Source organism: Mustelus asterias, chromosome 6, assembly GCF_964213995.1.
Source record: "Mustelus asterias chromosome 6, sMusAst1.hap1.1, whole genome shotgun sequence".
Classification (NCBI taxonomy): Eukaryota; Metazoa; Chordata; class Chondrichthyes; order Carcharhiniformes; family Triakidae; genus Mustelus; species Mustelus asterias.
Genome location: NC_135806.1, coordinates 77205131 through 77218124, shown reverse-complemented (window position 1 = coordinate 77218124; position 12994 = coordinate 77205131). Strand labels below are relative to the sequence as shown.

General features: G+C 44.8%; 1 protein-coding gene across 1 annotated transcript in view; it reads left to right on the top strand.

Annotated features, from left to right (window-relative positions):
• prdm6 (PR domain containing 6) overlaps positions 1–12994 on the top strand; it is a 254465-nt gene that overhangs the window by 160020 nt on the left and 81451 nt on the right. The window lies entirely within an intron of this gene.

Genomic DNA, 12994 nt, shown 5'->3' with positions numbered 1-12994 from the left:
CACGGGAACACCACGATAAGTTCCCCTCCACGCCATACACCATCCTGTCGCTGTTCCTTCACTGCCGCTGGGTCAAAATCCTGGAACTCCCTCCCTAACATCACTGTGGGTGTATTTTCACCACATGTACTGCAGTTGTTCGAGAAGATGGATCATAACCACCTTATCAAGGACAATTCGGGAAGAGCAACAAATGCTGGCCTTGCCAGCGACACCTGCATCCCATGAAAGAATTAAAAAAAATAGGGAAGGGCATGTTGAATATTGAGAAACAAATAGAGAAATACCAGGGCATGATGGGAGGTGATAATTTTAGTGGAAGGAGGCCTGCGTGGAGAATAATTACACACACTGACCAGTAAGATTTCATGTCTTGTCTCTGTGCTGTAGATTTTATGTTATTTCAGGCTGATAAAGTTTCATTTCTAAGCTGTTACTTGTATTCTTGCCATAATTGGCCTGCTTTCCCCAACTCAAATGCCATGATTGGTTTCTTAAGTGTTTTAAATATTGCTTCACTACTTCAGTGCCAATGTTTCATTGACCAGCCTGCACGAGTTAGTAAATCTTATACATGCCTGAAGAAAACAATAATATTGGGGATTGTAGGATTTCATTACTCTAAGTTCCAATACCCAGGAATCATATGGACTAGTTCCTAAGCATTACATCAAATTTCCAATCATTGCATAAGATTTTCTATGTTAACCATAACCTATTTCCAATTTTTCTTGGGTGTAGATCCTAAAAAACACATACTGGTCCTGTTTTCCATGATGGATGATCCTAAAGAATATTTGGAAAATTTCTTTGGCCCTGTTGGAAGTGAAAGGCTATTGTTACTGAGGGGTACTATTGTTAGAGGCACACGTACCTGCCCCAAAGTTTTATTTTATTCATTCATGGGATGTCGGCATCACTGGCAAGGCCAACAAGTTGTTGAACTGGAGTCAAATTTCTTCATCCACAGGTTTTGGGGCAGCACAGCAAAGGGATGGAGAAAAGTCCATCTCATTCCTGATTCCTTGTAAGGGCCTACTGTGGAATTTTCAGTATATAACATTTAACATAGTGCAATAAATCTAATTTAATTAGAAAACTTGCTGGTCACAGATTGAGTATTGGATTGACTTTCTATTTGCTCAGTGCTCTTGAATTGTTGCCTTCAACATCAACTTCAATAATTTTATTACTCTACATATCCAATTGAATGGAAGTCTCGTGGCGCAGTGTCTCTGCCTTTGGGTTTGAGCCCCGCCCCACGGCTTAATTGCCAAAGAAGATGCGTTCTTAACATGGCAATAAGCTGAGAGTCAAACTGCAAAATTCTTCAAGCACACCAATGACAGGTGGTAAGAGAATCCTGATCAGCTGTGTTTGATGTGGAGTGGCGCTCCTCAAGCTATAAGCCTCTGGCAACAGGCTAGAGACCTGTTCCAGTAAAATGTAGCTACAGAAATAGATGAAAGGCTGCCTTGTGGGAAGAGAAACCACAAACAACATTGGGTTTGGCCCGATGCGCACCAGCGTGCTCCCAAGTGTCATGACTCCAAATACACAACAAGCATTATCTGCTTTATTCCTGTGAATGGGAATGTCTGAATGATGGGAACATTTGCTAAAATGCTGTGTAAATATAAGATGGTGCATGTTACAGTGACAAATCAGGGGAAACATCATAAACTGAGAGACCAAAGCCAGTGTAGTTTATCAGTGTCATTGTAGGCCCTTGGTGCATTACACTACTGCCCTGAAACACATCGCAGTCTGTCTTATTCTTAAAAAAGACACAGGTGAGTTTTGTAGGTCAGGTTGATTTGGTCTTGGCAATGTTTCTTTGACTCTGCGGGCATCATGGCAGACAATAATGAGAAGAAAGCCCCCATAAACAGATCACAACATTTCTCCTGAACTCTTATTGTACTGCATAATTTGCTGTAGGGTGATATTTGCACATGATTTGCATATAGCAACACTAAAGGCTGGATTTAATCTGCCCGTTAGGTGTGTGTTTGTGGTGGGGGGCGGCACATAAATTGGAGCGAGTGCCCGGCACACCACCTTCCCACCCATCCTCGAGCTCACCTACATAACATGGTAGATGGGTGAGCACCAAAATCAGCAGCCTGCCTGCCATGTTTGAATAAATAAGAAAGTGCTAATTGAACTTCTTAACAAGCCACTTGACCCTGATAATAAGCTGTCGACGCCACAATACGGTTAGTGTGGGAAGTCAGGTGGGTCTGGGCAGGGCAATTTTAAAAATGTTTTTAAAAGGGCGGGAAGGAAGTAGGTTATGATATTTGTGCATCAGGGGAGCAGTCCTCCTAAGATAGTACCGCCTCCCACTTTCTTCCTATCCACTCGCTCTCCAAGTGTAATCCGCAATGAGGAGCAGAAGTCCCATTCTCCACCAACTTAGCCCACCCGCAGCATGCTTTGGATGTAGGGCGAACTTGCGTAGGGTGAGCTGACTCCCAGCTGGCTTCTTGTGGAGTGATAAGCCATCCACCCCTACCCACCCCCCTGGTAAATTGTAGCCGAGTATTTACTTGGCTGCAAAGGAATAGCACACCCAAAACGTACCGTTTCTCATGTTCAATAAGCTTCTAATGTGGTTGTCAACATGTATCAAAATGGCAAATACACTATCAGTTGCCCTCTGCACTGCCCTTAAAGTTGGTCATGTATAATCCAAAAAAATCATATAAAGCATAAAAAAGAAAAGATTATTTAGCCCACCTAGCTCATTCCTTCCACAAATTACGTACAATCAGCTTTACCACAAGTTCAGCTACAACAACTTCTTTTCGGTCCCAAAATGTAATCCAACAAAACTTTTAGAAGCTCATCTCAATCCTATATTGTGTACCCTAGTAAAAGCCATTTAGAATTACATTCTCATGCTGTCAGCATTCAGTTCAAGTTGGTATTCTAATCTTATGGTAAAGGTTAGTAAAACTCTTCGGTTCGTTCAATGTTGTGTGAACTCTCAATCAATCTGCTTCCCTCAGTTTTGTTTCCTGTGGATAGTATGCACGGACTTTACTGTTGAAAGGATCGCAGCATCAAGTGGTGATTTAGCATAAATTTGAGTTTTCCATTGTGTGCAAAAAGAATCAAAGTGAATAGTGACATTGGATCCTTGCTTGCGGCTTTCAGGTCATGTGTGCACAGAACTCCTCCAGGCAGGTTACATCACTTGCCATATGTGCACACAATGCCTGTGCTGAACCTTCCAAACTCACCAAACTGATGTTCTATAGCATCCCAATCCACTGCCATTCCTGTGCACAAAATAATTTTAGGAGATAGTATGATCCGGATGTGAGAGGGAGTAGGAAGAGCAGATTGCGATCCACACATAAGGTGTGGGGGAGAAAGGGACAGGGAGTGGACAGCATTATCTAGGTGCAAGAGGGGAGGAGAATACAAAGTGAGTATCTTGTTAATACCACAGGTAAAAATAATCTACTTCAGAGTTCTTTATAGTGAACGAAATCGAGAAACTGAAAATCCTGGAAAATACAGGTTTCAGTTTTAAAGTTGCATTAGATAAACTAGTGCCAAAATTTGACAAAGAGCAGGGTGGAAGGTGTGGAGGAGGAAGGACCCCGATAATCGGGAGGGAAGGCAGAGGGCAGAGTGGCTGTCATTGCCACCTAAGATGTGCTTAAGGGTCTCATCCACCCACCAGTGGCATTCTCCCAGAGCGGGGGAGGAGTGGACATGGGAAGACTGCCCATTAGGATCTGGTGGCCTATTGCGGCTTCAGGCGGGGGAGGTGGTGGGGGGGCTCTCCTGATTGGGCACTCTGTGGTTCAATGTGGGCCAGCCGCGTGGAAATATTCCCACCGATCCTCACTAACCATCCACCTCTGTGGGGCCTATTTAACTGGTCCCAGTGACTCCAGTCCCACTTACCTCATTCGAGGGTGGCATCCATGATTCTGCTCCAGGCTGTGTGCAGTCCCAGCAGTGACCACCATGATTAGAGACGCTGCTGGAATGGAAGAATTGTCAGTTCTCTGATTGGCTGGCAGATCTTGGGGGTAGGCTCTTTCCTTTAGAAGGATGGGATCCCAAACATTAAGCAGTTCATTGCCTTTTTGGCACAGAATCAAGCTGGGGCTCCCAGAAACAGTGGAGGTGGGTTTGCCCCTGGCCTGCTCGGATGGGCTTTCTGACAAGATTCAGCCCTGACTCTTTTTACTGGAACAGAAAAGGTGATGAGGAGATCTCAGAGAGGAATTCAAAGTTATAGAAGATTTTGAAGAAAATCCAGAAAAGCATAAGCTTCAGATCAGTACCAAAAGGATAAAGGGAAATGTTAGGAGAATGTTTTTACACAGGACATGAAATTCCCTACCAGAAACAGTGGTGTAAGCAGGTTTCAGAATAGATTTTAAAAGGGAACATAAGAACATACGAAATAGGAGCAGGAGTAGGCCATCTAGCCCCTCGAGCCTGCCCCGCCATTCAATAAGATCATGGCTGATCTGAAGTGGATCAGTTCCACTTACCCACCTGATCCCTATAACCCCTAATTCCCTTACCGATCAGGAATCCATCTATCCGTGATTTAAACATATTCAACGAGGTATCCTCCACCACTTCAGTGGGCAGAGAATTCCAGAGATTCACCACCCTCTGAGAGAAGAAGTTCCTCCTCAACTCTGTCCTAAACTGGCCCCCCTTTATTTTGAGGCTGTGCCCTCTAGTTCTAGTTTCCTTTCTAAGTGGAAAGAATCTCTCCATCTCTACCCTATCCAGCCCCTTCATTATCTTATAGGTCTCTATAAGATCCCCCCTCAGCCTTCTAAATTCCAACGAATACAAACCCAAGTATTTGGGAAGTGGATAAGTACTTGACAAATAAAAAATTATAAAGTGTAATAGGGAAAGACAGTATGAACGGGATTAAGTGGGTAGCTCTTTTAGAGAACCAATTAAACTGATGGGCTAAAAGACTTCCTTTCATGGTTAAAATTGTATAATTCTATTAACAGAGATGGGTTGGGATTGGCAAGGCTTTGTGCATTAACAATAACATCAAACCAGTGGAACACTTCAACTTGTGGAACATGTATAAGAAATCAAGAAGAACATTCAAACAAATAAACCCCAAATAAGGATTTTGATGCTCTGGAAGGCTTTGTGGAAAACATAGCTGCCTGCAATCATTCACACATCTCAATTGTTTTATTCTATTATAGAAGGATTGCTAGGACATTTACCCTGCACAAGTGATCCTTGGACAGCATTCCAACTGATCCATTGTGGGTCAGTTGAGTTTGTCATGTGAAGAACAAAAAAATATAGTGAGTGATTACTTAAGAAGGTTTTACACATCTCCACTCTCCAAACATTGTCACATAATAAATCCAGTCAAAAGGTGCACATAGGGATTTACTTTATCTATGAACACAGACACATTTTTACAGTTGACTATTTAGGACCAGTAATATGTGAGGTGTAATTCTGCAAAGTTCTGCCAATTACAATGAACCAGCCTGTTGGTGGTCAGCAGGGGTTAGAGAATTGGGGTTGTAGTGTTAGAACTCTATTTCTGACCCATGCTTAGGTATTGCAAAGCTTCACAAAATTGATCCCATGGTGTTTAGACATAATAGTCTTGCTTCAGTAGAAATGGCTGTGCAAAGATTTGCTTGTCAGTAGTCTTTTCATTAACAGATTTCTGAGGGACAATTTCACAAAGTTCTGAGTGGATGTGGAGGCATGCGAGTAACAAGCCTGGACAAAAGTGTTATAGTTCATTGTTCATCCACATTCAAGTCAACAACAAAGTCTCAAGAAATTAGCCCTTGATATATTTGGAATTTCTTTTGTGTGATAAGTTTGATTGACTTCATACTCTGTTTCAACAGAGTTCCAGGCTCTGTTATTTCTTGTGTTCTTAAGAGATAGAATACTAGAAATACAGAACCAAGGTCACTTTAACTTTTAAGGATAAAAGCGAAATATTGCGGATGCTGGAATCTGAAACAAAAACAGAAAATGCTGGAAAATCTCAGCAGATCTGACAGCATCAGTGGAGAGAGAATAGAGAGAGAGAAGGATCATCCAGCTTCAAAACATTGGCTCTATTCTCTCTCCAAAAATGCTGTCAGACCTGCTGAGATTTTCCAGCATTTTTTGTTTTTGTTAACTTTTAAGCAGTCATAATTGAAAAGCACTGATCTCTTGAAGTAAAAAAACTTTCCTGAGATATTAAAGCTTGGGTTATTCATCTGTCCAATAGAATGGCCATTTCCCTGGGCTAGCCAACTAAATAAAAACTGACCTCACACCGAATCATACTGAAGTAATCATTAATATTACAGTAATAAATATACTCAACTATTATCTGTTATTTTATTGCAGCAATATTACCCTTAAACTACCACAGTAAGCGTCTAAATAAAAGTTAAATAATCAAATATTTTAATTCTTCCACATCCACTGTTCTGTTATTTTAACTTTTTTAAAATGTCCTTTAATTCTGAGAACAAGCTACAGAACATTTTAACCTGTTTTCTTCTGTTTCCCCACCATTCACTTTGAGCTGGGAGAACCTCTGAAACATTTTGGAGTTCTTTGCCTGAACATTCTCTCCTAAACAAAAGAAATAATATACTTAGATGCCGTCTATATAGTTACGTAAATCATCCGTGTCTTCAGATCATCCCAAATTGCTTCACATTCAATGAAATACTATTGAAGGGTGGTCACTATGGTAATGTGGACAAGTAAGGGAGACGACTCATACATGGCAAGATCCCCCCAAAAAAGCAGTAATGACATAAATGACCGGGTAATGGGTGGGATCTTTCAGCTGCGCATGCTCCAAGACCGGAACTTCCTGCTCGAGGTCGACGGTCCTTTACGTGGTACGCCGAATTTTATGTCCCGCCCGCCATGATTCCCGCGATGGACGGGATGGGAAAATTCCACCCAGTATGTTTCCGTGATATTGGTTGAGGAATAAATGTCCTTTGGATTGTTTCATGGGATGTTTGACGTTCAGCTGCATGACCAGATAGAGGCTTAGTTGAATTCCTCATCTAAAACACCAGACTGAGTCTTGTACAATCCTTGTAAGAATGTGGTCAACCACAGAGGGATGCTGATAAAACACTCAGAATCTCTCAGAGATAAAATGCAGCTGGTTGAACAAATTCATCCTAGTTGAGGATTGGAAATAGACCAGATGCAAGCATGCTGCTAACTTTTCTTAAAAGGTTGCACATTTTATTCCACTTTCCCCCCAACACCTTCTTCAACAGAGAAGGCATGTGGACTACCAATCCTCCGCCGGTCTTAGTCTACAGCCAGCATTAGGATGTCCATAAGAAAGGCCAAGTGTGACTTCCCTTGAATTTATGATTTCTTGCTGTGAGGGAATACCAGGGCAACATTGGGCTAGTGTGTGGGGAAACATGAGGCAGAATTGAATTAAGCACACCAGAGTGGGCATGATGGTGTCGGGAGTATCAGGCAGGAGAATCCACATCAGATTCCCGGTATCAGGAAGACTGTCCACAATTAAGTTGGGGCAGCAAAGGCCCAGTGTGGGAATTCTGCCCACTGGCGGTAGATTCATTAATGAGGCACATGACACCAATTATCCTTGAACCCACTGGAATTTAGTGGTTGCTCATGGATTTAATGGAAGCTATCTTTCTCTCCCATGCTTCACAAAGGCTGCCCAGCAAACCCTGGTGAGTTTGCATGCTGCATCATAGTGAGGTCCCTTGTTTTTAAACACTCCGTACCCAATGGAGCAACCCGGCATCAGGATGGGATGCGGCCACTGAAAGTCAAACATTTTCCTTACATCCACCCCCACCCTGACCTCTGATCCCACCTCTCCCATAGCGATCACTTCCCTTCAAACCCCACCCCGGCCCCACTCACTTGTGTCCTTGGATCCAGTGTTGATCCTTAGGTTGGGGAATTACTGGCCAGAACTCCCGGGGTCCTAAATCTTATGGAAGGCCTGGCATTGGCCAATTTAGTGCCTTTGGTGTACTTAATTGCATCAGACTTCCCAAGGCAGAAGAGATGTGAATTGGTGGTGGAGATGTGGACCCCCCTGATTGGCAACAAATCCTAGCCAAGATTTCCATCACTCCAATGTTTGTTTAAAATTGTTTTATTTATTCATTCATGAATAAGTCAAGCATTTATTTCCAGTCCCTAATTGCTCTTGAAAAGGTATTCGTGGGCTGCCTTTATGAATCGCTGCAATCTATGGGTATAGGTGCTGCCATAGAACTGTTGGATCGGGTGTTCCAGCGTTTTAACCCAGCAATGCTGAAAGAATGGCGATGTATTTCCAAGTCAAAAAGGTATCTGACTTGGGGCTGGTGTGGTTTACATGCAGCCCCGTCCTTTTTAGTGGTAGAGGTTGTCAGTTTGGAAGGTGCTGCTGAAGGAGCTTTAGTGAGTTGCTGCAGTGCATTTTGTAGATAGGACACATTGCAGCCCTGGCGTTTTGGTGGTGAAGGGAGTGAATGTTTAAGTTGGTAAATGCGGTGATCCACTGCTTTGTTCTAGTTGGTATTGAGATCTTAAGCATTGGTGGAGCAGCACTCATCCAGGCAGGTATTTCATCACACTCCTGACTTGTTCCTTGTTAATGGGAGAAAATTTTCAGAGAATCAGGCGTTATGCCAACTACCACGCTATACCCAGCCTCTGACTGGTCCTTGTATCCAGAATAATTATGAGGCTGATCCAGTTAATGGTCAATGGTGAACATCCATGATATTGATGGTGGAGATTTGACAGTAGTAATGCATGGAGTGTCAAGATATGGTGGCTAGGCTCTCTCACGTTGGATGCGGTCATTGACTGGCACTTGTGTGGTGCAAATGTTACTGTAGATGTCAATGTGTAAGTTGACCTTCGAAGCTTTGGAATATCTCTCCAAAAATGGGGTGTGACTTACATGCCAAGTATAAAAGTGAACCACTGGTGTGGTTGTGGATTGTCACCATCATTGTCATTCACCACATAGGGTCTGTTCTATCTAACATGTTTTAAACTCCTGTGCATCTATGCAATAACCCCTGTACAGTCTGCTTAGTTTCTTGCATTCATTTATATGGTACCGGTGACTAAAACATCTGCCTGTGGAGTGAAAAATTGAGGATGATTGCTAATACAAATATGGCACGCCATGGCTGAAAAGGGATAGTCGACTTATACGCTGAGTATAGGCAAAACACGACTGTTGGGGCTGAACAAATGGGGTCATGTTAAATGTCATATCAACTAATATGCCACAATCTACGATATTTGATATTTGGCACCCAATTCTGGATGTTGTCCAGATCCTACTGTGGCCATAATGTGGACATGGACGGCTTTAGTATTTGAGGAGTAGTGAATGATGCTGAAAGCTGTGCAATCATCAGTGAGCATCACCACTTCTGCCTGTATATTGGAGGGAATATGATTGATGAACCAGCTGAAGATGGTTGGGATCTAGGAGGACTACCCTAAGGAACTACTGCAGTGATGTCCGAGGGCTGAGATGTTTGGCCTCCAACAGCCATTTTCCTTTGTAATAGGAATTTAAATATTTTTCCCTTGATTCCCACCGCAGTTGTGGGACAGACAGGCTTTAATAGAACTTTGATGAGAAAGATATATTAAGGGCAGAGTTTTCCCCAGAAAATGGTAAAGTGTCAGGTTCTGACTGAAAACCGATGTGTTTCTCCTTTGAGAAATGGCCAGATTTCCCCTCCAGATCTTCTCACACTTTGTCAACAAAAAGCAGGGGGGCAAGTTTTCTGCCATCATTCCTTTGGGCACAAACCCCTCTCTCCATTGCCTCTCCCCCCCCCCCCCCCAAATAATGTGAAGCCTCCAGTAGGGTTCCCTAGAGGCCCTGCTCCTGTTGTGCCAACCTGGCAGTGCCCCTCACCACCCAGGGGCTATACTCAGCTCCGAACACCCAGCCTGGTAATCATGACTACTTTCCACTTTTAGGAACCAGTAGTGGTTCCTGCCAGCTGAGACGGGGGAATTTACGGTTAATCTGTAAGGTAAAGTGTTATGGCATATTTAAATCTATTTAAATTCATGTTAATTAGATTCATGCCCTCGCTGAGTGTAATCCTGATTATGTCGCTGGCAGAGGATGGGGAAGATCTCATTCTGAGACTTCCCCAGTGCAAATCCTGTTGTGACCCTCTTGCAAGAGTTAGTGGCCACAGTGGGAAGTGTGTCCACTGCGAATGGGCCAGAAAATCTCCCCTTAGGGAACTACAGAATGGATTATTTAGATGATTTCAGATTAAATCTATACGATCCATAGAAGAATATACAGTTTTGATTAAAAGAAGTACAATCATTAAATTATAAGCAAGCTATTGAAAAGTCTCATACTTGAGGTGGAAGGGGGATCAGATGCTGACCTTAGGTGGAATTTTATGGCCTCATTGCGCCCATTTTGCAGCAGGAAAATGTTGTAAAATTGGGTACGATATCACCAGTGGGAATGGTGCCCATTTTTGCGCCCATTCCTATTTTACCGAGAAAAAAAATTGCCGCGATCTGGTGCCCGTGCAAAATGGGTAAAATGTCAATTTGCATTTTTTTGCATCCGTCACAAAGGAATTAGTGAGCTTCACTCCCACTCGTCCCAACTCACCTGCCTTAACCACCTCATTTACTGCAGCCGGATCAGTCAGGAAAATACCTCATGTATAAAAGTCACATTCAGGCGCTTGAGCAGTGAGGGTGAGCGAGGAGGTAAGTCTCTGCATTCAAACTGCTCCGTGCTGCTCAGAAGGGGTTGTTTTGTGGTGGCCATGTTGCGTTTCGGGTCATGGGGGGATGTGAGTGTTTGGGGGGGTGGAGTGTTGCTGTTGTTCATGGGGTCCGACTTCAGCTTCTCATCACAGACCCGGCTCAGAGCACTGAACTCGGGTCTTAGCGCTGACTTCGGTCCTAGTGCAGGCAGCAGCAAACACTGTTGCTGGTGGGGGATGGGCTGGAAACTCTCTGAAGTGGCAGTGCTGCAGCCTCAGGACTTGTCAAGCAGCACTGTCTGGGGCCACTACTGCATGGGTTCCGGGTGTGCATTTGTGAGTGGAGGGGGAGGAATGGGTGGGGCTGTGTTGCCATTCTGGGCTCCGAAGGGAGACAGTGCGACACCTGTTCCATTTGTTGCAGGACCTGGCATCTTGGGGCATGGGGAGGCACCCATTCCCAGTGGCTGTGAAAGTGACGGCCACGTTAAAGTTTTATGCCACCGGATCCTTCAGACTGCCAGTGGAGACCTTTGTGGCATTTCCCAACCATCCGCCCACAAGTGTGTCAAGGAGGTCACGGATGCCCTGTATGCCCGGGCTGGCCAGTATATTAAATGTGACCTGGACCAGGCCCAGCAGGAAGCATGGGCTGCAAGATTCGCGACCATCACGGGGATGCCAAATTTGCAGGGGACTTTAGACTGCACACACGTCGCTCTCAAGGCAACGATGAAGAATCCAGGAAGATTCATGAACAGAAAGGGCTTCCATTCAATAATGTGCAATTGGAGTGTGACCATCAGCTGAACATCACGCACGTCTGTGCCAGACACCCGGCAGTGTGCATGATAGCTTTATATTGAGGAGTTCTGATGTCCCGGCGGTCTTCGAGAAGGAACCTGGAGTGCAGGGACGACTCGTGGGGGACATGGGGTACCCGCTTTGGACTTGGCTGATGACACCTGTGCAGAGGCCTGAGACTGAGGTGGAGACCCAGTATAATGAGGCCCACATTGCCACCCGTTCAATAGTGGAGTGGGGCATGGAGCTCCTCAAAATGCGGTTCAGTGCGTAGGGCCCTCCAATAAAGCCCCCTGATATCGTCCCGCAATGTGGTGGTGTTCTGTGCCCTACACAACTGGCGCAGTAGCAAGGAGACCTTTTGAAGGAGGAAGATGTGGAGGCCGACCAGCCAGACATCACTGGAGAGGAGGCCACCCAACAGAAAGAGGAGGAGGAAGAGAAGGAGGAGAACGACGACGAGTAACACCGCCCAGGCGCTAGAGGACTGGCAGCAGCAAGGATTGGGCACGCGAGGGCGGCGAGGGAGACCCTGATCAACATGTGCTTTGGTCACGAAGGGCCTGTGTTGCTGCATGTGGGTTCCATTCCACCGCCCCCCCCTCGGTTGGAGTCCTACAATCTCCTACAACATTGTAACACCAGAGTGGTGGGCCTGGGTACGCTGTGTTAGCGAGTTTCTGTGGCAGGCAGGAGGGTGATGACAACTCGCTATGCATCATTGTGATGATGCCCTGGCGCAAACTAGTCTGACTCCTGCCTGAGCTCCGCATGCACATTGGAACCATGTCTGGGTGGTGGGTAAGGGAGCACTAAACCCCCATGCAGGGTTCAGGGGCCAGTGGGGTGGGAGGGGAGGGAATCTCTTGTGGGTTCTGGGGATGCCATGGCAGATACTGTAAGTCGCTGCCAATGCATGCCACCAGTGAATTATTTGAGAGCCTTGATTTTCTCAGCAGCAGTGCATTGAGGGGCCTCTGACATCAACGTGCAGGGTCCCTCTGGCGACCATCAGGGTTTGTACATTCCTGTTAGAGGCTAATTAGAGATATGTTAGTCACAGGCGTTGGGTGAAATAGCATTTATTGTTGTCAATAATAGTGCTTTCAAAATAAGTGACAATATAAAAACATGTGAATGTGAGACTTTAAAGTGCTTAAATATTCTATCTAACTAGTGAGTGTGTTTAAGACAGAGATAGAAAGCTTCTTGATTAATATAGGGACCAGGGGTTATGGGGAAAAGGCAGGAGAATGGGGATGAGAAAAATGTCAGCCATGATTGAATGGCGGAGCAGGCTTGATGGGCCGAGTGGCCTAATTCTTATGGTATTGCCCTTCACCTGTCCCATCTTAGTGCCGCTACAACTTCTTAACCTTACATGGCCTACCACTATGTCTCAGTGTCTCCCCAGGATGTACATCAGA